Source organism: Anolis sagrei, chromosome 5 (genome assembly GCF_037176765.1).
Source record: "Anolis sagrei isolate rAnoSag1 chromosome 5, rAnoSag1.mat, whole genome shotgun sequence".
Classification (NCBI taxonomy): Eukaryota; Metazoa; Chordata; class Lepidosauria; order Squamata; family Dactyloidae; genus Anolis; species Anolis sagrei.
The window spans coordinates 64,936,009-64,958,651 of NC_090025.1; the positions used below are offsets into that span (position 1 = coordinate 64,936,009).

At 42.5% G+C, this 22,643-nt stretch overlaps 1 protein-coding gene across 16 annotated transcripts in view; it reads left to right on the plus strand.

Annotated features, from left to right (window-relative positions):
• TENM3 (teneurin transmembrane protein 3) overlaps positions 1–22,643 on the plus strand; it is a 1,604,633-nt gene that overhangs the window by 1,099,827 nt on the left and 482,163 nt on the right. For 11 of the 16 annotated variants that reach the window (XM_060778665.2, XM_060778666.2, XM_060778667.2 and 8 more), the window contains exon 1: positions 10,124–10,548. The exons of 1 other annotated variant lie outside the window; for it this stretch is intronic. The gene's annotated coding sequence lies outside the window, so the exon portion shown is untranslated. Of the gene's footprint in view, positions 1–10,122; positions 10,549–22,643 lie in introns of those variants that run through there. 4 more of the 16 variants (XM_060778660.2, XM_060778663.2, XM_060778664.2 and 1 more) reach the window with 1 other exon arrangement.

Genomic DNA, 22,643 nt, shown 5'->3' on the forward strand with positions numbered 1-22,643 from the left:
CTGGACAGTCTTGAAAGGCAATCCCTGTTGGGAGGTTTTAGCTGGCCCTGACTATTTCCTGTCTGAAATTCCCCTGTCACCTGCATGTTGCTCTTTATTTCCTGTCCTGATTTTAGACTACACAGAGAAGCCATTGAAATCCTCAAGCATGTGGACAATTTCAACACAAAGGAGGAAACCACGATAATGAACAAAATCTGTCTACTAGTATTTAAAACAGCTCTAAAATCAGGACAGTAAGAGCCTTTCCACACAGCTCCACAGCCCAGAATATCAAGGCAGAAAATCCCATAATATCTGCCTTGAACTGGGTTATTTGAATCCACAATCTGATAATGTGGGATTTTCTGCCTTGATATTCTGGGATGTGGAAGGCTTCCTAAGTAAAGAACAACTCTTGGAAATAAACTCAAAGACCGGACAGAGGGAGGAAGGAAAGCTGATGTGCAAACTGGTTTCATCACGCAACATGTTATCATCGCCATCCCAAAGTTAAGGCAATGGTGGGGAAGGGGAAAAAAAGGGACTTGCATTGTAGGAAGCCAGCCTATAATAAGGACCTCATTCCACTAGAGCAGTGTTTTTCAACCTGGGGGTCGGGACCCCTGGGGGGTCGCGAGAGGGGTTTCAGAGGGGTCGCCAAAGACCAACAGAAAACACATATTTCTGATAGTCTTAGGAACTCTTTTGCCAGAGAAGGCTGAAGATCTCTTCACCTGTCCTTCTCTTCCTTTTTGGTGTTAGTGAACTACAACTCCCAGAATGCAAAAACAGCCTTCCCAACCACACCAGTATTCAGTGTTAGCCATGTAGGTAGTGTGCCAAGCTAGGTGCAGATACATTGTAGGCTGGGTCCAGAGTGCTCTTTAATTGTACATGAGCTATAAATCCCAGTAACTACAACTACCAAATGTCAAGGTATATTTTTCCCAAACTTTGCCAGTGTCCACATTTGGGCATATTGAGTACTGGTGTCAAGTTAGGTCCAGATCCATCATTGTTTGCATCCACAGTGCTCTCTGGATATAGGTGAACTACAACTCCACAACTCAAGGTCAATGGCCACCAAACCCTTCCAGTATTTTCTGTTGGTCATGAGAGTTCTGTGTGCCAAGTTTGGTTCAATTCCATAGTTGGTGGAGTTCAGAATACCTTTTGGTTATAGGTGAACTATAAATCCCAGCAACTACAACTCCCAAATGACAAAATCAACCCCTACCCCAGTCTCACCAGTATTCAAATCTGGGTATATCAGGTATTTGTGTCAATTTTGGTCCATTGGGTGAAAATACACCTTACATATGAGATATTTACATTGTGATTTATAACAGTAAGAAAATTACAGTTATGAAGTAGCAACAAAAATAATGTTATGGTTGGGGGTCACCTCAACATGAGGAACTGTATTAAGGGGTTGTGGCATTAGGAAGGTTGAGCCCCCGGTGGCGATGTGCCTGCAGGACTGGACCGACAGGTCGCAGGTTCGAATCCGGGAGAGTGTGGATGAGCTCCCTCTGTCAGCTCCAGGTCCCCATGCGGGGACATGAGAGAAGCCTCCCACAAGGATGGTAAAACATCAAAACATCTGGGCGTCCCCTGAGTAACGTCCTTGCAGGCGGCCAATTCCCTCACACCAGAAGTGACTTGCAGTTTCTCAAGTTGCTCCTGACATTACAAAACTTTTTAGGAAGGTTGGCAGCCACTGCACTAGAGCTTGGATCCACTTTAAATCGACTCTAGGAAGGGGGCTTTAAACAGTTCAGCCGGACATGTTCTGGGCCTCACCAAACTACAAACCCCAGAATTCTGCAGGAGGCAGAAACCGGATTCAAATTGGATTCATTGTCAAGTGTGTTGATGCGTCGGAGGCGTTCCTTTGCAGAGCTGCGCTTATTGCGCCTACACAGACTCACAGCAAGCGGCTTCGAAGCGGGTTTGCCCTGGATCACTGCTCTTCCCGGTCCAGAGGCTGCGGGCGCTTCCCCTTTAAGAGAAGGGAGCTTTGCAAAGCCGCTCGCGCCTGCAAAGTAGCCACAAACAATCCCCATCCCGGAGCCACGCCAGCGCGTGCTTGCTTTCCTCCTTCCGCGGCCCGGGAAAGTTGCAAGTTGTCCTTCTCTTCCCAAGGACTTGAGCCTGTGTGTCCGAAGGGTTTGGGAGGGCAGAAAAGGGGCAGCGAGGAAGTCAGAAGGAGAAAGCGGGAGGAAGGGATCAAAGGGAAGGAGAAGAAGAAGAAAAAAAAAGCCCCAGTTGCGGCAGGTGAAGGGACTGACTTGGGCGGCTCATCAAAGCGCCCTTTCAAGCGCCTCCTTGGCTCCGAGGAAAAGCCCTGCCTTCCCCGGGGAAAAGCAAGCCTTAGATGTCTGAGATTGGGGCCGGGAAAGAGGGGGAGGAACGGGGAGGCGCGGCTGTCTCTCGCACACGCTCTCATACAACAGGTCCAGTGGGAGCCTTCGCACCATCAGCACCCAAAGTTTGCGAGAGGAGTGTGCGGAAAAGTCCAGGGAAGCCGGGGTAACTTTGGCTGCCGCCTTCCCTTCTTGCTCTGGGTAGGAAAGGCTTCTTTCGGAAAGCCTCTCGAAGGGGCTGGCTTTCCAAGTTTGGAGGCTCGAGGACGGAGTTTAGCGGAGGGTAATTACGCCTTAGCCTTTAAGCTAATTTGAAGTGCGTCGAGTCACGTTCCCCCCCAATCTGATCGGGAGACGATCCGAAGAGATCTTTGCCCAGAGACTGTCGCCGGACGTGACTGAACTGTAATGTGGGCTGTGGTAAAAGTCTCTCTAGCCCAGGTATGGGCAAGGCCAAGTCTGGAGCCGAATGTGCCCCCATTGGGCCTTTCTCGCAGGCCCTTCTCTCTCACCATCCTATCGTTCCTTCCTTCCTTCCTTCCATCCTTCCTTCCCTTACTCCCCTTTTCTCCCTCCATCCCTTCCCTTTTGCCCTTCCTTCCCTCTTTCCTCCCCCCTCTCCTTCCTTCTTTCTCCCTTCCTTCCCTCCCTCCATTCCCTTCCACCACGCCTTCCTTCTATCCTTCTCTTCCTCCCTCCCTTCTTTTTCCCCTCCTCCTTCTCACCCTCCATTCCTTCTTTTTCCCCTCCCTTTCATTCTTCCATCTTTCTTTCGCCCTCCTTCCTCCTCTTCTCTTCCTCCCTCCCTTCTCTTTTTCCTTCCTTCTTCCCTCCCTCCCTTACTCTTTTTCCCTCCCTTTCGTTCTTCCATCCCTCTTTCGCCCTCCTTCCTCCTCTCGCTTTCTCTTTTCTTTCTTTCGTCCTTCCTTCCCTCCTTTAGGTCTTTCCTTCCTTCTCCCTACCTTCCACCTTCCTTTCCTTCTCTTCCTCCCTCCCTTTCCTTCCTCCTTCCCTCCCTCCCTTACGTTTTTCCCCTCCCTTTCATTCTTCCATCCCTCTTTTGCCCTCCTTCCTCCTCTCGCTTTCTCTTTTCTTCCTTCCTTCCTTCCTTCCCTCCTTTAGGTCTTTTCTTCCTTCTCCCTACCTTTCACCTTCCCTTACTTCCCTCTCTTCTCTGTTTCCTTCCTCCTTTCCTCCCTTCCTTACTCCCTCTTTCTCCCTCCTACCTTCCCTTTCATTCTTCCATCCCTCTTTCGCCCTCCTTCCCCTTCTCGCTTTCTCTTTCTTTCTTTCTTTCTTCCTTCCTTCCCTCCCTTTGGCCTTTCCTTCCTTCTCCCTACCTTCCTTCCTTCCCTTCTACCTTCCCTTCTACCTTCCCTTTTTTCTCTTCCTCCCTCCCTTCTCTTTTTCCTTCCTCCTTACTCCCTCTTTCTCCCTCCCTTCCCCTTCATTCTTCCATCGCTCTTTCGCCCTCCTTCCCCCTCTCTTTCTCTTTCCTTCCTTCCCTCCTACCCTCCCTCTCCCCCTTTGGTCTTTACTTCTTTCTCCTTACCTCCCTCACTTCCTTTCCACCCACCCTCCCTCCCTTCTCTTTTTCCTTCCTCCTTACCTCCCTCCCTCCCTTTTTCACCTTCCTTCCTTTCTTATTTTCCTTTGGTCTTTCCATCTTTCTCCCTTTCTTTCCACCCTCCATTCCTCCCTCCCTTCTTTCTCGTTTTTTCTTCCTCCCTTCCTCCTGGAGGGTGTTTAGCTGTATGGCAATGTAGAGAGGGAGCGTGAGAACCATGTGACAAGATTTTAAAGGGTGCCCCATTGCGGAGGAGAAGGAGGACTAGGAAGGTGGCGGGGGGGGGGGGGGGGCTGACTTTCTGCTACTCTAGAGACCAGGACACAAAGGAGCAGTGGTTTCGAATAGCAGGGAAAGAGATTCGACTGAAAAGATTAGGAAGAACTTCCTGGAGAGCAGCCTAGGCTGCCTGGGAGTGTGGTGAAATCTCCTTCTCTGGAGGCTTTTCCGCAGAGGCTGTCTATCGGGAGTGCTTTGGTTGTGCCTTCTTGCATGGGAGGGGGTTGGACTGGATGGCCCTTGGGAGTCTCTTCCAACTCTAGGATTGTATATTAAGAGTAGGCAATAGGGGGGTATCGTGGATACACTTTTTTCTCTCCCGTCCACCATCCCTTCCTAACCAAGAGCAACCCCTTTGGGGTTTTCTTTCTGCCTCCGAAAGAGAAGAGGAGGAAAGGGCAGGGAGGGGGCTTGGGTAGAACCCCACAACCCCCAAATTAGGAAGTTTGCCTAGGCCTGATCTCGCCTGCTGGCACCCCATTTGGCGGTTCTTCCCCAGCCAGTCCACCTGCCCGGGCTGCTCGTAAACTTTTTTATTTGGTCGAGCCAGACGGGAAAAGCAACGTGTTTCGGCGCTCAAAGGGCAAGGAGACGGAGAGCCTCCCGGATGCCTTCGCCTTCGAGGTGTCGGTGAAAGCAAACAGCAGGATGGGACCCCGGGGCAAGGCAGCCTGGCTCCTGCCCCATAAAAACAGAAAGGAATGAGGGGTTGGGGAGGGGGGGGGGATCCAGGCATTGGCATGTGCTCTCCAGGCTTGTAAAATTGCCCTAATGTGTCCTCCCTCCCTCTTTCCTTCATCCCGATTTCTTTTTGATGTGCATATTCATCTCCTTTCCATCTACTTGCAAGTGGCTCCTTCTTTATGTTCTCAGGCCGGAATCACTGGGTTGCTGCGAGTTTTCCGGGCTGTATGGCCATGCTCAAGTATTCTCTCCTGACGTTTCGCCCACACCATTCCTAACAGCCTCAGTCCCTTTCTTTTTCCAAGAGTTCTTTTTTCCCCCTGTCAGGAGCGACTTGAGAAACTGCAAGTCGCTCCTGGTGTGAGAGAATGGGCCGCCTGCAAGGATGTTGCCCAAAGGACGCCTGGATGCTTTACCAACCTGTGGGAGGCTTCTCTCATGTCCTCGCATGAGAAGCTGGAGCTGACAGACGGGAGCTCTCCCTGCTCCCCGGATTCGAGCCATTCGACCTTTCCATCAGCATCCCTGGCAGCACAAGAGAATTGGCAGTCTGTTGCCCAGAGGACTCAAGGATGCTTTGCTATCCTGTGGGAGGCTTCCCTCATGTTCCCGCATGAGAAGCTGGAGCTGACAGATGGAGCTCCCCCTACTCCCCAGATTCGAACCACCCGACCTTTCCATCAGAAGTTCTGCTGGCACAAAAGTTTAACCCATTGCACCACCGGGGGCTCCTATTTCCCAGAGTGGACTTTGGGCAAACAAAGGTCTGGTGCAACAGCAAAGATGGGGAACTTTCTGGCCTTTATCCCAAGGAAGCCCCCAAGTGCCCCTTATGAATTGGGAAGCAAAGGCCAAGAGCTGTGGCTGGATCAACACTGCCCTATATCCCAGGATCTGAAACCAGATTATCTGATTTGAACTGGGTTATATGAGTCTCCACTGCCAGATAATCTGGGATCAGATCCTGGGATATAGAACAAGGTGGAAGGGGCTGAGATTTCATTATCAAGTGTTGCAAGAAGTATATATACAGTAAATGAGGAAAAGGAGGTGGGTGTAGACTAGGGGCCCTTCCTTACAGCCCTATACCTATACCCCAGAATATCAAAGCAGGAAACCCCACAATATCTGCTTTGAACTGGGTTATCTGAGTCCACTCTGCCATATATCCCAGCTCAAAGCAGATAAAGTGGGATTTTATTTAGCTGTGTGGAAGGGGCCATAGGAGAGAAAACATAGGCTTGATCTTCACTGCCAAATAATGCAGTTTGAACTTCATCATCGTATACTAAGTGTAGAGCAATAAAACGCAGTCCAATGCAATTATTATGTGGATCTATACCAGGTATGGGCAAACCCAGGCCTGGGGCTGGATGCAGCCTCTTGGGCTCTTTTCCCAGGCCCTCCTCTCTCACACCATCCCATGCTTGCTTGCTTCCTTCCTTCCTTCCTTCCTTCCTTCTCTGCTTCCTTCCTTCCTTCCTTCCTTCCTTCCTTCCTTCCCTTCCACCCTGTCATCCTTCCTTCCTTTTTGTCTTTCCTTCCTTCTCTTTCCCCCTTCCCTCCCGCTCTCCATTCCTTTACTCCCTATAATTCTTTTTCCTTTCTTCCCTTTTGTCTTTCCTCTCCTCCCTCCTTCCTTCCCTTCCACCTTCCCTCCCTCCTTGCCCCTCTCTTTCTCCTTCCTTCCTTCCTTGTTGTCTCTCCTTCTTTCCCTCTTTCTCCTTCCCTCCCTCCTTCCCTTCCACCTTTTCCTCCCTCCTTCCATCTTCCCTCGCTCCTTTCCTCTCTCTCCTTCTTTCCCTCTTTCCTTCCTCCCCTCTTTCTCCCTCCCTCCTTCCCTTCCACCTTTTCCTCCCTCCTTCCCTCTTCCCTCGCTCCTTTCCTCTCTCTCCTTCTTTCCCTCTTTCCTCCCTCCCCTCTTTCTCCCTCCCTCCTTCCCTTCCACCTTTTCCTCCTTCCTTCCCTCTTCCCCCCTCCCTCTTTCCTCCCTCCCCTCTTTCTTCTTCCCTCCTTCCTTCCTTTCCACCTTTTCCTCCTTCCTTCCCCCTTCCCTCCCTCCTTGCCCCTCTCTTTTTCTCCTTCCTTCTTTCCCTGTTGTCTTTCCTTCTTTCCTCCCTCACCTCTTTCTCCTTCCCTCCCTCCTTCCCCTCTACCTTTTCCTCCTTCCTTCCCTTTTCCCTCCCTCTCTCTTTCCTTCTTTCCCTCTTTCCTCTAGAGGGAAGGAAGGAGGAAAAGGTGGAAGGAAGGAGGGAAGAAGAAAGAGGGGGGCTCTTTCTTCTTCCCTCCCTTCCACCTTTTCCTCCTTCCCTCTTCCCTCACTCCTTACCCCTCTTGTTCTCCTTCCTTCCTTCCGTTTTTAACCCTGTCTTTTCTTCCTTCTCTCTTTCCTCCCTCCACTCCACCCTTCCCTTCTGCCACCCTTCTCTTCCACCCTTCCTCTTTTTCTTTCTTTCCCTTTTGTCTTTCCTTCCTTCTCTCTTTCCTTCCTCTCTCCCTTCCCTCCCTCCATTCCTTTCCTCCTTTCCTTCTCTTCCTCCCTTTCTTGCTTCCTTTTATTTTTCCTTCCTCCTTTCTTCCTGGGGGATGTTTAGCTGGGAGAAGAGAAGGTAGAAGGGGAACATGAGAAACCTGTTTCAAGATTTCAAAGGGCGTTCCATTGAGGAGGAGGGAGAGGAAGGGACTTCATGCTGCTCTAGAGACCAGATACTTCATCACACTAGAGGGGGGGAAATCCGCTTAAAATCTGGTTTCTGTCTGCTGCAGAATTATGGGGTTTGTAGTTTAGTGATGCTATTAAAGACTCCTCCTTAAACTACAAACCCCAGAATTCTGCAGGAGGCAGAAACCGGATTTAAAGTGGATTCATTCTTTAGTGTGGGGCAATGGTTTCAAATGTCAGGGAAAGAGATTCCACTGAAAAGATTAGGAAGAACTTCCTGATAGTAAGAGCTGTTGGAGAGTGGCATAGGCTGCCTCTGAGAGTGGTGGAGTCTCCTTCTCTGGAGGCTTTTCCGGGAGTGCTTTGATTGTGCCTTCTTGCATGGCAGGGGGTTGGACTGGATGGCTCTTGGGGAGTCTCTTCCAGCTCTAGGATCCTATATCAGGAGTAGGCAAAACGGAGTGTAATGGATACACTTTTCCTCTCCCATCCACCATCGCATCCTGACCAAGGCCAACCCTTTTGGGATCCAATGGCCTCCCCTCTTTCCTTGTCAGGAGCGACTTGAGAAACTGCAAGTAGCTTCTGGTGTGAGTAGAACCAGGCTATTTTACTGCCCGTCTTGAGGAAGAAGTCAAGTTTGGCTTGAAAAGTGGCGACTTCTTTCAATGCAAGAGAGTTGGAGAGCAGGTTGATTGATCCTCCTGGACTTTCCCTCGACTGCGCCACAGAAAGTGCCTCACTTCATAGATTCATAGAGCTGGAAAAGACTCCATGGGCTATCTAACCCAACCCCTTGCCATGCAGGAAAAGCACAATCAAAGCAGCCCCGACAGATGACCATCCAGCCTATGTTTAAAAGCCTCCAAAGAAAGGAGCTTCCAGCAGAGAAAGAGGGAACTCCCACATTGAAACTGCTAGGCCATTCAATGCTAATCAAGGTGACCAGTTGCAACATTCATGCCTATCTCAAACAGACAAGAGTTCTTTCTCCCACCCTGGACATTCCACAGATACATAAACGCAATTTTCCTAGTTTCCACAACCTCTGAGGATGCCTGCCATAAATGCAGGCGAAACGTCAGGAGAGAATGCTTCTGGAACATGGCCACACATCCCGGAACACCCACAACAACCCAGTGATTTCGGCCACGAAAGCCTTCGGCAATACAATGAAAGCTCAAGTCAAAGTCCCAGCTGATGGAGCCCTAGAGCCAAATCTTGTCCTTCTGAGCACCCTTCCAGACAGGCCCTATATCCCAAGATCTGATCATAGGTTCTGTGCCTCTGAGCACCCTCGCAGACAGGCCCTTTATCCCTGGATCCGATCCCAGGTTTTCTGCTTTAAACCGGATTACATGAATCCACACTGCCAGATAATCCGGGATAGACAGAAATCCTGGGATTAGATCCTGGGATATAGGACCTGTCTGGAAGGGTGCTCAGGCCCTTTATCCTTGGATCCGACCTCAGGTTTTCTGTTTTAAACTGGATTATATGAATCCACACTGCCAGATAATCCGGGATAGACAGAAATCCTGGGATTAGATCCTGGGATATAGGACCTGTCTGGAAGGGTGCTCAGGGCCTTTATCCTTGGATCCCCAAGTTTTCTGTTTTAAACCGGATTACATATGTCCACACTACCAGATAATCTGGGATAAAAGGAAAACCTTGGATCAGATACTGGGAAATAGGGTCTTTCTGGAAGTGTGCTAAGGTCCTTTATCCCAGGACCTAATTCCAGGTTTTTGCTTTAAACCGGATTATATGTATCCACACTGACAGATAATCCGGGATAAACAGAAGACCTGGGATCAGATCCCGGCCCTGTCAGGAATGAACAGGAAATAGCACTCCTAGACCCGCTTTCCTTTTGACTCCATGGGAAGCCTTCCCTTGGCACGGAAAAAAAACCCAACCCGAAACTAAACTTAAAGCGAGGGACCATTTGGGCGCAACGGAGGAGCCTTCCCCTCCCTTGGGAAACTACAAAGAAGGACGACTTGAAGGGTTTGATCAAAGAGGCATTTCCCCTCCGCCAACAAAAAAAAATTAAAAAGAATCCTCGATGGATATAAGAGCACCCTTCTTCTTCTGCTGCTGCTGCTGCTGCTGCTGTTGGTGGTGGTGCCGCCTCGCGAGCCCCGCTAAGTTCATTAGCCGCCGCAATCAGGCAACGGGGGCCGCGCGCGGAAAAGGAAAAGAGAGCGAGAGAGAGCCCTTCATCAGCGGGGCGAAGGCTGACCCTTCAATCACGGCGCGCGCTCGGAGCAGAGGCGCTGATTGGGCGCAGCGTGGGAGCCTCGCGCCCGGCCTTCGCCGGCACAGCGCGCGCGCCGGGTTTGGGTAGGCGAAGGAGGGGAAGGGGGGGGGGGGTAACGGAGGTGGTTCAGTCCAGCCTCCTAAAGCAAAAGCAGGGGCACTTGGAGCCCGAAGGGGAAGAGAAAGAGAGAGAGAGAGACCCCTCCTACCTACCTAAACATAGAAGCAGACTCGTCCATTCTGAGGCGCTTGGGTTGAAGTGTGTTTCTCTCTCTCTCTTTCTCCCCCCCCCCCTCATTCAATGGTAGGCTCCACTCTCCCCCCCTTTTTTTATATTTCTGGAAGGAGCTGCTTCTGCTGCTGTTGCCGCGCTCAGCGTTCACTCTCTCTTCTCTTTCCTTTGCCCCCCCTTTTCTTTCCACAATTTAGACCCTCCCTCCTTCCTCTAGAGAGAGAGAGAGAGAGCCAAATTAGTCATCCCCTCAAGCGAGGAAAAGGAGCAGCAGTGAAAACTCCTCAAGGCTTGCCTCTCTTTCTCTCTTTCCCAGGGCAGAACTTGCAACTCTTCTTCCCCCCCCCCCCTCTTCCTCCTCTTCTCTCACACCCCTCCTCCCGCTTTCCTTCCTTCCTTTCCTTCTTCCCCCCTCCCTTTTTGGGCTAAGTCTGATGCTGCTGCTGCTCTTCTAAGCTGACTGAGGAAGGAGGAGGAAGAGGAGGATGAGGATGAGGGAAGCCCGCGCGGGGTAAGTGGATTTGTCTCGCGCTTGTAGCTGGTCCTAGCGCCCGCGCCTCCTCGTAACTCTTTTGCTTTTTCCTTTCTCTCCCCCAAATCCCCGGGTAAAGGTCGCAGCATCTTTTGCTTTTGCCTTTTCCTCTTCCCCTCCTTTCTCTTTCTCTCTCCCCAAAATCCCCGAGTAAAGGTCGCAGCATCTTTTCCCTCTCCTTTTGAATGCTCCCCTTTGCCAGGGAAAGCTCTTTATCTCCGCCACAGGGAAGAAGACAGAGAGAAAGAGGAAGAGAAAGAGAGAACTTGGAAGCCAAGAAGGGGAGAGGGAAGCGTCCCTTCTCTTTCCCTTCTTTGCCTCCTTGCTCTTGTCTCTTTTTCAATCTCTCTCTCTCTCTCTCTCTCTCTCTTGAGTGCCTTGCCCTGAATAGAGTGGGTTTCTCAGGCTCTGGAAAAGCAACTTGAGGAAGGGCATCTCTCTTGAGCAGGCAATGGGCAAACTTGGGCCATCCATGTGTTTTGGAGTCCAACCCCCACCATTCCTAACAGCCTCAGGCCCTTTCCTTTTCCCTCCAAATGTTTTGGACTCCAACTCCCACCATTCCTAACAGCCTCGGACCCTTTCCTTTTCCCTCCAAATGTTTTGGACTCCAACTCCCACCATTCCTAACAGCCTCGGACCCTTTCCTTTTCCCTCCAGATGTTTTGGAGTCCAACTCCCACCATTCCTAACAGCTTCAGGCCCTTTCCTTTTCCCTCCAAATGTTTTGGACTCCAACTCCCACCATTCCTAACAGCCTTGGACCCTTTCCTTTTCCCTCCAGATGTTTTGGAGTCCAACCCCCACCATTCCTAACAGCTTCAGGCCCTTTCCTTTCCCCTCCAAATGTTTTGGACTCCAACTCCCACCATTCCTAACAGCCCCGGCCCTTTCCTTTCCCCTCCAAGTGTTTTGGACTGCAGCTCCCACTATTCCTAACAGCCTCAGGCCCTTTCCCTCCAAATGTTCTTTTTCCCCTCGTCCTCCTCTTCTCTCACACCCCTCCTCCCTCTTTCCTTCCTTCCTTTCCTTCTTGACTCCAACTCCCACCATTCCTAACAGCCTCAGGCCCTTTTATTTTCTCTCCAAATGTTTTGGACTCCAACTCCCACCATTCCTAATAGTTTCAGGCCCTTTCCTTTCCCTTCCAGGCGTTTAGGACTCCGACTCCCACCTTTCCTAACACACTCAAGCCCTTTCCTTTTCCCTCCAGGTGTTTTGGACTCCAACTCCCACCATTCCTAACAGCCTCAGACTCCTTCCTTAAGCGGCTGAGGGGGAAAGGAAAGGGCCTGAGGCTGTTAGGAATGGTGGGAGTTGGAGTCCAAAACGCCTGGAGGGCCCAAGTTTGCCAATGCCTGCTCTTTAGCCTCAACTTGATCCAGCAACTCTTTTGAGTGGATGGGGAGACTGGGAAACTCCTCTCTTGACTTACCTGCTGCTCTTCTGCGTCCTTTTCCTTTCTGAGGACAAGCCTCTCAGGATGACCTTCTCAGGTGCATCGATAAGGGCATGATGACTTCTCTCAAAACACCCGCCTCCCTGGCGAGCAAAAGTCCAGCCTTCTTCTGTTGGACCTGATGCTGTAGAGAGGTTGAAAGCATAGGACAGCTCCTAGTACTCACAGACACACTACCATCACTGCCATTTGTCCAGACCTTTCACTGTGTCAACTGCAGGACTGTGAAAGCCTTGCCTTTGCTTTGATCGACTTCCGAGATGGTTTCTTATCTGCCCTGTGATCTCTGTAGATGCAATTGTCTTTTTTCATAGGCACTGTACTCTCCTTACCTCTTGACAATGTATTTCTTTGTCAGACGTTTGTAGGCAGAGTAGAATTTGCTGGGTGGTCTGTTTGTGTGTTCTGGAAGTGAAGCGTTGTGACTTTGCAAACACATAGTGATGTCCTTAAGCTTAAGAAACTGCCAGTAAAGGGGACAAAATGAAATTTGCACTTGTTTCTTGGAAGAGAAAATATTGGCCTTATGAAACCCAATGTAGTGTAGGAGACACTGCATGTTTGTTTGTTTTGTTGGTAGTATATGTTGTTTTTCTGTCGCGTTTTTTCAACGTCATCTAAACTTTAGTAACCTAATCATAACTTTAATAGAAATGCAAATGGCACAACTTCTTGCATAATAAATGCCTGATGCATGCAAAATCCCAGTGATGCAATTGTATTGTGATTTGCATTGTTAAAACAGTATGTATAAAGACTTAGTATGTGTTTTAAGATAGCCGGTTTGCGATATGCTTTCCTTCGACACATATTGTCGAATCTGACACTCACTTATGTTTAACTAAACTGAAACTTTTCAATAAGGTCATAAAAGATATGTGCCTTAGGATGTTTCTTTTCTGGTTAAAAATAGTAATGTTCAGGACATACATTCTAGTTTTAATAACTACGAAGTAATACATAATAATTGCATATCCTAACAGTGTTTTGAGTTAATAGTTATTCATTTTCTTAAGTAAAGTCTATATATATGTTGAATGCAATGTCAAAGAAAGATATCACTGTATGAATTATCAGGTACATAAAGATTAAATCAGTCCTACATAACTTAATGGCTTGGATAATGTTAAAATATTTTTTCAGCGGTAAGGGTCAACACAGTTTAGTTTCTCAAGTCCTGAAATAAACAAAAATGATTGGATTTCAGACGTGATTCATAAGAAATTAGGCTTCTTATGCTCTGTATGCGGCAGATTCAGTGTAACTTCTGCAAATGAGAAAACATAAAGCCACATTTGTACTGTGTATAATATTCACAAAGAAGTGAAGCAAGGAAGAATTTTCGTATCTGTGAGGAAACAGAAAAATCATTCATTCCAGTACATATTAGAAGATAATGATTAGTCCCTAGTTATATATGTCCAGTCCCTAGGTCGCTACATAGTACACAGTTTTGCACTTCATCCACTGCCCTAGCCCCATGGTATGCTATTTGAACTATCTTTTGCCCAGCCCTTATATAGCTTGGTCATACCCATCTTAGAAATCTGGTCACTGATTTATGTTGAACGTGGTCTGATAGGTCTAACGCAATCTGATTTATTCTGTTATGTTTAGTGTGTTTTTATCTTGGTAGGTGTATTTCATGATGTTCCTATTTTATTGTGTTTTATTTTATGGATTGTTTTGCTTTTATGTTTTATGGACATTTGGTCCCACATGTAAGCTGCCCCAAGTCCCTTCGGGTGATGGTGGCAGGGTATAAAAATAAAGCTGTTATTATTATTATTATTATTATTATTATACTTCCTTTCAGTGAAATGACTTCTTTTTGTGGTTGAATAGGATAATTAGAAGTTGTTCGGAGGGATGATGTGAATCTCTTGTAAAAAAAAAAAGTCATCTATAGGTCAGGGACGATATTGCAGTCATGATGTGGATAGCAAGACATTTGTATTCCAGTTAAGGTCTTTGATGCAAATAATAGTTGTGTCTTCAAGACCGATAGAAGAACACACCAGGACAATGTGATGTTAAAAAAATGTCCAAATGTTACAAGTTTTAAGAATTATTTATGAAAAATCTCTTCGCTAGCAAGAGTAGTGTCACCCCTGGTGGAATTAAAGATACGATCTTAAGAAAATATTAGAAAATGTGTAAACTAAAAATTAGTAGCCTTTGAGAAGCTTATGTTTGGTGCCCAATTGCTGTGTGTTCCAAGACATTGCTAGTGTTAGTGTATCACTCCTCTTGATTTCACTGGTTTTGGGAGTACATCCCACAAACAGTGAAAATCCCAGTTCAAGGGGAATCAGGCCTAATATACAAGTAAAACAAAAGAGGATTGTATTTCCTGAATTTATCACTAGCATTTAAATAAAGATTACTTAAAAATATAAGAAAATATTCATTCTTTAAAGCACTCACTATCACATTGACTTGAAAAGAATTACTGTTGATAGAGTTAGAAAGCTTTCAAAACTTTGCAACAACTAAACTCATAAATGAATAATTTTTGAGAATTCTTGCAATATATTTTATTAAATCTAACCTTTTGGAATTCTAACAGATGAGCAACTGTATGTACAGCTATAATTAACATTTGTATAGTAAACAGATGGTTTTAATCAACCTCTACTAAAGCTAATACTTGTCCTTTAACCTGTTTGTTAGTACAAGGTTTGTTGTTTTAGCAGGTATGGTTATATTAAGATTCTTAACATTTGGAGAGCAAAGCAGAAAACTTCTGCTACTTGATGATGTTGAATTTGGCTGAAGAAAGCCTTATGTCATGTGCATATGTAATAAGATGAAATATCCTTTTCCAAATAACTCTTGAACTGAAAAAAAATCTTCTAACATAGAGGTTGAAAATGGCAAATCATATGCTACTGTTTTGTAAAGGCAGTGTTATGTTAAGTTATCCAAACACTTCAATATTCATATTTTTCTAACCTTTGGATAATTTTCTGTTAAGTAAGATAATGCAATTTCCAGTTGCCAATTTTAAAGAAGCCTGGGTTTGAAAGTTGAAATGCTTTACATTTTTTCAATGTAGAAATAGGCTGGTCCCCCTCCTTTGTTCTGAAACTGATAACTGGATTATGTCTTATAAAACCTGATTTATTTTATATTTTCTTCATACCAGGCATTACTGTTATGAAGATTTCCTTGTAATTGAGATTAATGTTTCCAAGCAAAAGGAGTGGTTTGGAGAGCTGCATTCATTTTGAGTGCTGTTCTAATCAACTTTACATAAAGCATTTCACAATGTATCAGTCTGCATCCAAACCTGCCTTATTACGTAGAATTAGCTTGTAGGTGATTGATAGCAAGCTGGCTCCATCTTGAGAAGTCATTTGTTTCAAAATAAGTGTTAGGTATTCTAAAAATTTTGGAGTTCTAGGTCACACCACACTGACCTTAATGAAGCCTGAATGAAGCTTCATAATAAAACTGGACAGGGAAGAAATTTCATTTTGGAAAAGAAAATGCACACGTTTATCCTATGCTTGTGCTTAATCTACATGTCAGAGATAGATATGTACCTTCCCCTTAACCAAAAACATTGAGGATACAAGCAACTGATTATAACTTCTAAAATGTGTTTGTAGTTGTTTTAAAAAGGTATTGTTCCAAAAACAAGATTAAAAATATCTAATATCAGTCAGAATCACCTATCCTATTTCAGCTGATAGATATTCTAGCAGTACATTGTATGGTAATAGAAATCACCCTGGGAATGAAAAGTAATGGAAGTATTTCTTTATCCTTTTCTAAAAACAGTAAGGAGAGTGGATGCTTTCACTCCTGCTGTGAAATTTGCATATTTTCTCTCCTGACTCTGTTTCTATCTCAGCTCTGTCAGCATTTTGCTCTAGACAAAAAGTAAATATTCACTTTTTATCATGGATGGGATACCTGTATCCAGTTCCCTAAAACACCAGGAGAGACTGAATACCATAACCTTCTGGAATAAAGCAGAAAGATAGAATAATGTAATTCTAAATGAAATAAATGAGCTATTTGCATCCCCTTAAATAGGCCATTTCTTTCCTGAGAGATCTTTGTTATATGACATTACTTACATTATATCTTAAATATGTTGATGTGTAATTTGCAGTTAGAAGAGTATCATTTTCAAAATGTTTTATTTCTCATCAAGTGAATTACAGTTTTCAGATGTGTAGTTATTTTCACGTAGCTCAAAAATATGATAAACTTGTAAAATGACTGCTGAGTATCCCTATTATTATTATTTTTTTTAAAAAAAGTATCTGTCACTTTTATGGAAAAGAGGTAGTATGTTTCATAGATCTGTGGCTTTGCTTTCTTTTTCCACCGATGACATGTTTATATTTTTTACATTGTAATGACGTAGCTCTGCTTGACTCCCTTATGAGTTCATAGGCTGTGTATGAAATTATTTAGAGTGTTTTGAGTGACTAAGTCATCAGTATTGCACGCACACACACACACACACACACACAAATATCAGAATAAATCCCTAATCTTAAAATAATTCACTACCAAAATGTTAAATAAATAGAAGAACTCTTCCTTCTGTTTCCTGTGTTAGAGAACGCAATGGCCAGAGGTGAGGAATATTTGTTATTATTATGTATAAATGCTGACACAAAGTCAGCAGAAAAAGACAGGCTGATAGCACTGCCTGGAATATTGTGGGTTTTAGTGGCATAATTTGGATAATTAGTGCTAATATACTATTTGTTTATGGGAATTAAGAAAATTAGCTGTTAATTTGAGAGCTGAGAAGTAAAACAAACAAACATAGATTGAAGTACAAGTCATTGAAAACACTTAGTTATATCATGCTTATTTGATCACATCCCGTCTTATTGATGCAAGAAGGGTGAGATGAATGCACATAGCCTCAAAGTTTTCTCTAAAAAGGAAGAAAGAATGAATAAAGAAAAAATGATGCTGTATGTCACTGAAATGCCAATTTTATTACAGTAACTTAGTTTTCATTTCCATGAAACAAAAACATTGTGTGCAAATGTGCCTTCTGATGGTAAACAATATTAGTATGTCTTGTTTCTGATATGATATAACAATACACTAAATTATTTTTTAAAATACTCTTTTTAAAGCCGAATATATTGTTTGGGCCTTATTAAAAATCTACACAAGAGATCACTGTGTTGTGTGTGTTTCTCATTCTCTTTTATAATGGGAATCAATTTGGCTGTGAGTTACAAACATGCATTCTGTTTTTTTCTCAGTCTAATTTTGATCTGGAAATATATCATTTATGTTGATATAAGTCATATTGACTATAACAAAGAATACACGTCCCACTGAATCCATTTATGGAAATGGCGTTGTTGCCACTGGAGTATTTTGAAAATTATATTCTAAGACTCTTTTGAGAGTAAAAGCTTTTAAAAATATGTACAATTTTTTTTAAATCTCATTTTCTTTGATATCTACACGTTTGCTTCAAAATATAAATGAGCAGTGTAATGTCTAAAAAAACTGCTCTGAGTACTGTAAGGTATTTAACTTTAAATTGTTTCATTCAAAACAAAAAAATATTTGATCTAACACCGGAGGAAGAAACATGTTTCGATATGACACATTATGTATATTTAAACACTCCAGCAAAACATGTATTCATCTCTTTAAAGGATTACTTTATCTGTGAATAGTAGGTGAGACATAAATTTGTATCCTAATGCTGAAATCCTACTCATAGTTTTTTTTAAAAAAACAAACAAACCTCCAATTGAAATTAATGCATTTAAATCTGCTTGGAGGCTTGCAAGAAAGCTCCATCAGAAATGAAAGGACACCCAGTAATGGCTGCAAAGTTTTAAGGACAACTCAAGAATGCTTACCTATGTGTAGAATTACAGTACATGCATTTGATGTGGGTGTAGGTTACAGTTGGGCAGGCTGTTAATAATATTTTTTCAAAGTCCTTTAGATGACTTGTTTCAGATTTGCTTCCCCCATAAAGAGGGATTTTTTTTAAATATAGCACATTATGGATCAGAAAATAAAAATAAAATATCTACGAAAGCTACAGTAGTTTCCTCTGAATTTTTATTCTTCTGATGATAATTACTTTGGGCTTAAAACTGATAACTTTAGTGGTTCTTAGTGTGATCTGTGATCCATGAAGTGCTTGATTGAATTTAGTCATACAGCCATTTGGTGTTTTTAGACAAGCTGCTATCTTTAAGCTTCACACCCACTTGTAGTGTGGGAATAATCATGTCAGCCTTTTAAACAGAACTGGTACAAAGATTACTGGCAGGAAAGTGCCAAAGTCACCAGCAAGACAGAATTTAGAAAATAGTAACAAGTAGAAAATTAATAGTTGTCTCTCCCCTCATCTTATAGTTTCTAAAATATTTTGCTCATTGTTATGTAAACACAAAATATTACAAGATGAATTTGAAAACTCTGATAGGGGAAAATGTTGCTTTTTATACAAATTAATGAGAGCCTTTAGGCTGAAAACTAATCCCAGCAATATAGATACCAAATAGTACTTTTGAGGGTAAAAGTAATAGAAATGTGTACTGATTTATAAATGCGGTTGGATACATTTTATTTATGAAAGTTTACAAATCCTGGTTAATCTACCAGTAAACGTATGGTATTTATTTAAACAGACAGAATTCTGAAGTTTATAATCAAGTAACAGTAGTTTTAAAATATTGGAACATGCCACTAATTTCTCAAAATGTCAAATGGTTACTTTAATTGTCTACAAATCAGTATATGTTAAAAGCCTATACTAGCTGATATATAACAGTATGAACTATTGTAAGACTGAATCATTAGTTTATGTCATCTAAAAATTGGGAACTCAACAGTTAACTTTGGAGAAGTGTAAATATGACACTAGGCATGTTTTCTCTACCTCCCTTATTCACCATTCTTACTCACTGTCTCCAGAATTAAAGTCCAGTAGAATTACTCTTTTTCTGGGCAATTATTTAGGCGAAGAGGTGGTTGTTAACTTGAGGAATAATTGGACGAAGCAACAGAGTTTACTATATTGTACTTGTTTTAACATAGACACATGCTATTGCAATTAATACCAACTTGTTTTTATAAATGAGACATGCAGCAATTATTCCTGTTCATTATAAGTCATTCATAGCACCGCTATTCTTTTCCAAGCTATAAAACCAAAATACAGCACTGCACAACCAATGTTCATACTCTTACTTCACTTCATGATCATCTATCTGTGCTTTTTTTAAATACTGAAAACCTATTAAGGGTTGCTTAGTTGTTGCAGTGAAACCTGAAAGATTGGTTCCTTTTTATAAATAACTTTTCAACATTAATGTAATAGGAAGTCATCTACTTGATTGACTGAACTGAGAAGAAAAGCAATTCCTATGCCTCCGTACGACTATACCGTTCTTTCCCAGTTTAGCAGGGGTTTTTTTTATGTCAGTATCTTCTGAATTCTAACTAGAAATAAAAGTTAGCATTGTCAATCTAGTAATGTTTTGTTTTAGGACTGGTACAGCAATTGCATGTAAGAGATGCACATGTATTGTTTGATTTTGGGTGGGGAGCTTGAGAAGGAGGAGACAGTGTTGAGGCTCTATTGTTGTGACTAGCCAATCACGTTGTGAGCAACCTGCTGTTGCCTCTTGGTTCATAAGCAAGCAAGTAAGCTCACACCTTAGGAAAAGTGGGACTATCAGAAATGATGTACCCTTCACCCCAGTTTGACTCCTTTTGATCAAGGAATTCTGAAGCAGTTCTGAAATCTGAGAAGTTACACTGTTAAGATTTCAGGTGAGACTTCTGGTTTTGATTTTCTTCCATGCTTAATCGGTTAACAAATCAGGATTTGTGTTTGTTAGCACCTTTAGCATTGCATTCTTCCTCTAGTTTATATTGAGCTAGATTTAACTGGATATGGATCAGAAAATGGGAGACAAGATTCAGATCTTGTCAGGTTCAGATCTGTGTTTTTACAATTTTTTTAAAAAAATGAATTCTCATAGCTACAATACAGTTGCATAATCTGCACTATATAATTGGATTTTCTCATATAGTTAGTGGAGAAATGCAATAATATTTTAGTTTCAATAATGGCATGAGGAATTGGGTGTTTATGAAGTACTAATTAAAATCTTGGTGGTTAATAGCTTTAAGGATATCACATATTTACTTTTTAAAAGGCATTCATTTTTGTGTATACACATGAATTTAAGGCTCAATCTTATACTTGATTACCCAGAAATAAATTGCATTTGTTCATTGGAGTTATTGCCAAGTGAGTGTTCATAGGAACTGAATATTCAATAAGTTTAATACTGTTTCTTACAGGCTTTAGCCTACTTGAATTTGTCACTTATGTTTAGTACTCTTAACAGGATACTATAGTATATGCATGTATGTATTGTGAGATTTTGTTAAATGTCTAGCTTTCAAAAGCCTTTAAACTGGTGGAACAGGTAACCCCCCCACCCCAGTATTCCATTTAATAGATTTTTTATATTAAAAATGTTTCAGAATCAAAGGTGCTTAGTAAAAAACAAGAACAGTATAGAATTTACTGTTTAAAGGAAGTGCATGTGTTTTTCATTGCAAATAAAGAGGTGCAGTGAATTTTATGAAAGTAGATTAAGTGTGAATTTGACAGTGTTGTTGTGTGGGAGTTGTCCAAATACCTTTCTGACATTGCCTGATGACTATGAACTAAATGTGACAAAAATAAAAGTGGTATCAAGCAATATGTCATTTAAAACGGTTTTTAAACCTATAAAACAAATCACTTTTTCCTTGAAACTTTTAAACTTCAATAGGCAAACTATAATTAATGTCTTAGTACATAAATTGGAGTTCTGTTCTCAGTTACGGGATTGCCTCATTAATTTCAGTGGGACTATGCAAAGGACAAGGATGTACACAAAGTTTATGTTAGCTAGTTGACATGCGCTAAGAATCTTTATTTTCAGAAAGTTAATATTTCATAGATCAGAAACTTACTTGGATGCCTCCCCATCCAAGTGTTCCAAAAGTTTATTTGCTTTTGAGTATGCACACTTCAAAATGGTTATATAGTTTTTGGAGGGATGTAAAACATATATGTTAGGGTTTATGTGATGCAATTGAGCACATTTTAGGGAATAAAATTAATTTATTTTTGATATTGACAGAAACTGAACACACTGTCCAAAATAAAACACAACAGAATAATTGATATTTAGCAAATATTAAAATGTCAAATTTTAATTGAATAATGGGACAATATTAACAGTGCTTCAAAAGGCTATGTATGCATCGTTGACCCTCCTTATTTGTATTTTTTTTTTTTTTAGAAAAGCGCTGTTGAGCTTTCAAAGTTTTGGTTGTACTTGAAAACATTTTAATAGTAAAGATAGCACACAAATGTTTATAGGACAATATCTGCTCTGGAGAATGTCATGTGTGATTGAAGGTGTGGTTCATCATATTTAAAAGAAACTTGAATAAGTGAAGTACAGATTTTAGCACAGCCTGATGTCATAATATTTATTATTTGTCAAATTACAAGTGAGTTATATTTGTAGAATGATTTTGCTCTACTGAGTGTATTCAGATTTGTCAAAGACACATGTTTTGATGCTGATTCTGTATTGTAAAATTACAGTTTGCAAATAACTTTAGCAGGACAACAGTGATATGGCAGGTTTGGTTTTTTCCTGTGTTAAGGGAGAATGGTTTTTTGGGGGGTTTTATGCTCGTATGTTTAGGTTTATGTAGTAGAATTTTTGTGTAGCATCAATAATATTTTAGAGGATATTCAATAGGGGTGGGATACCTTGAGGATAAACTGAGATCCTTTGATGAAAACATGCATTATGATGACGGAGCAATGACATGATGCAATCCTGAGCTTGTTGTTTTGAATTTTAATTATACTGATTCTAATAGGGCCCACTACATAGTTAAAATGCTTAAGATTGCAAAGTGGGTTTTTTTTTTTGTAGCACATGTCTTTAGTAAGTATTATTTAAAACTTTGCAGTAGACCACTGGGCGATTCTATAGCCCTTTTATCCAGAGCCTGAGGACCACCTGCCTTTACTTCACTATTTGCTTCAGCAGCCATGATCTTTAGGCTGCCTTAGTGCAATAGGTGTTGAATGCATCTTCTCATCACAAAATTGCTGTTATTGTTCATATGTGCATCTAAGTAATTAGTAGGTATGCTCTCAACTTACATTATTGTACTGTGGTTTGAAAAGTTCAATGATGTTACAGAGAATTATTGATTTAAGAACAGCTTTTGTCATTAGGAATGGGAGTTTCAGAAACACGACTAGTGATGCACTATTACGGTTGCACTTTTAAGATGGAAATGGCCTAGGAAATGTTCATGTATTTAAAATTGTAAGCATTTATGAATGTATAGTGCCTTCAATAAAATATTGTAGAGTACATTCTACAAGAAAACATTTGGATTTAACTGCACTACGAGCAGTGTTACTTCTTTTAGTTGTCTATGTGGAATCTTCCACAGATACTCAATGTTTGTAGATTTGTGTCACCTGAAATTGTGAATGAGAAATTCAACTACGCTGTGCAAAATGATTTCAGGTATAGTATAGTTTTGCATACTAATAAAAAAG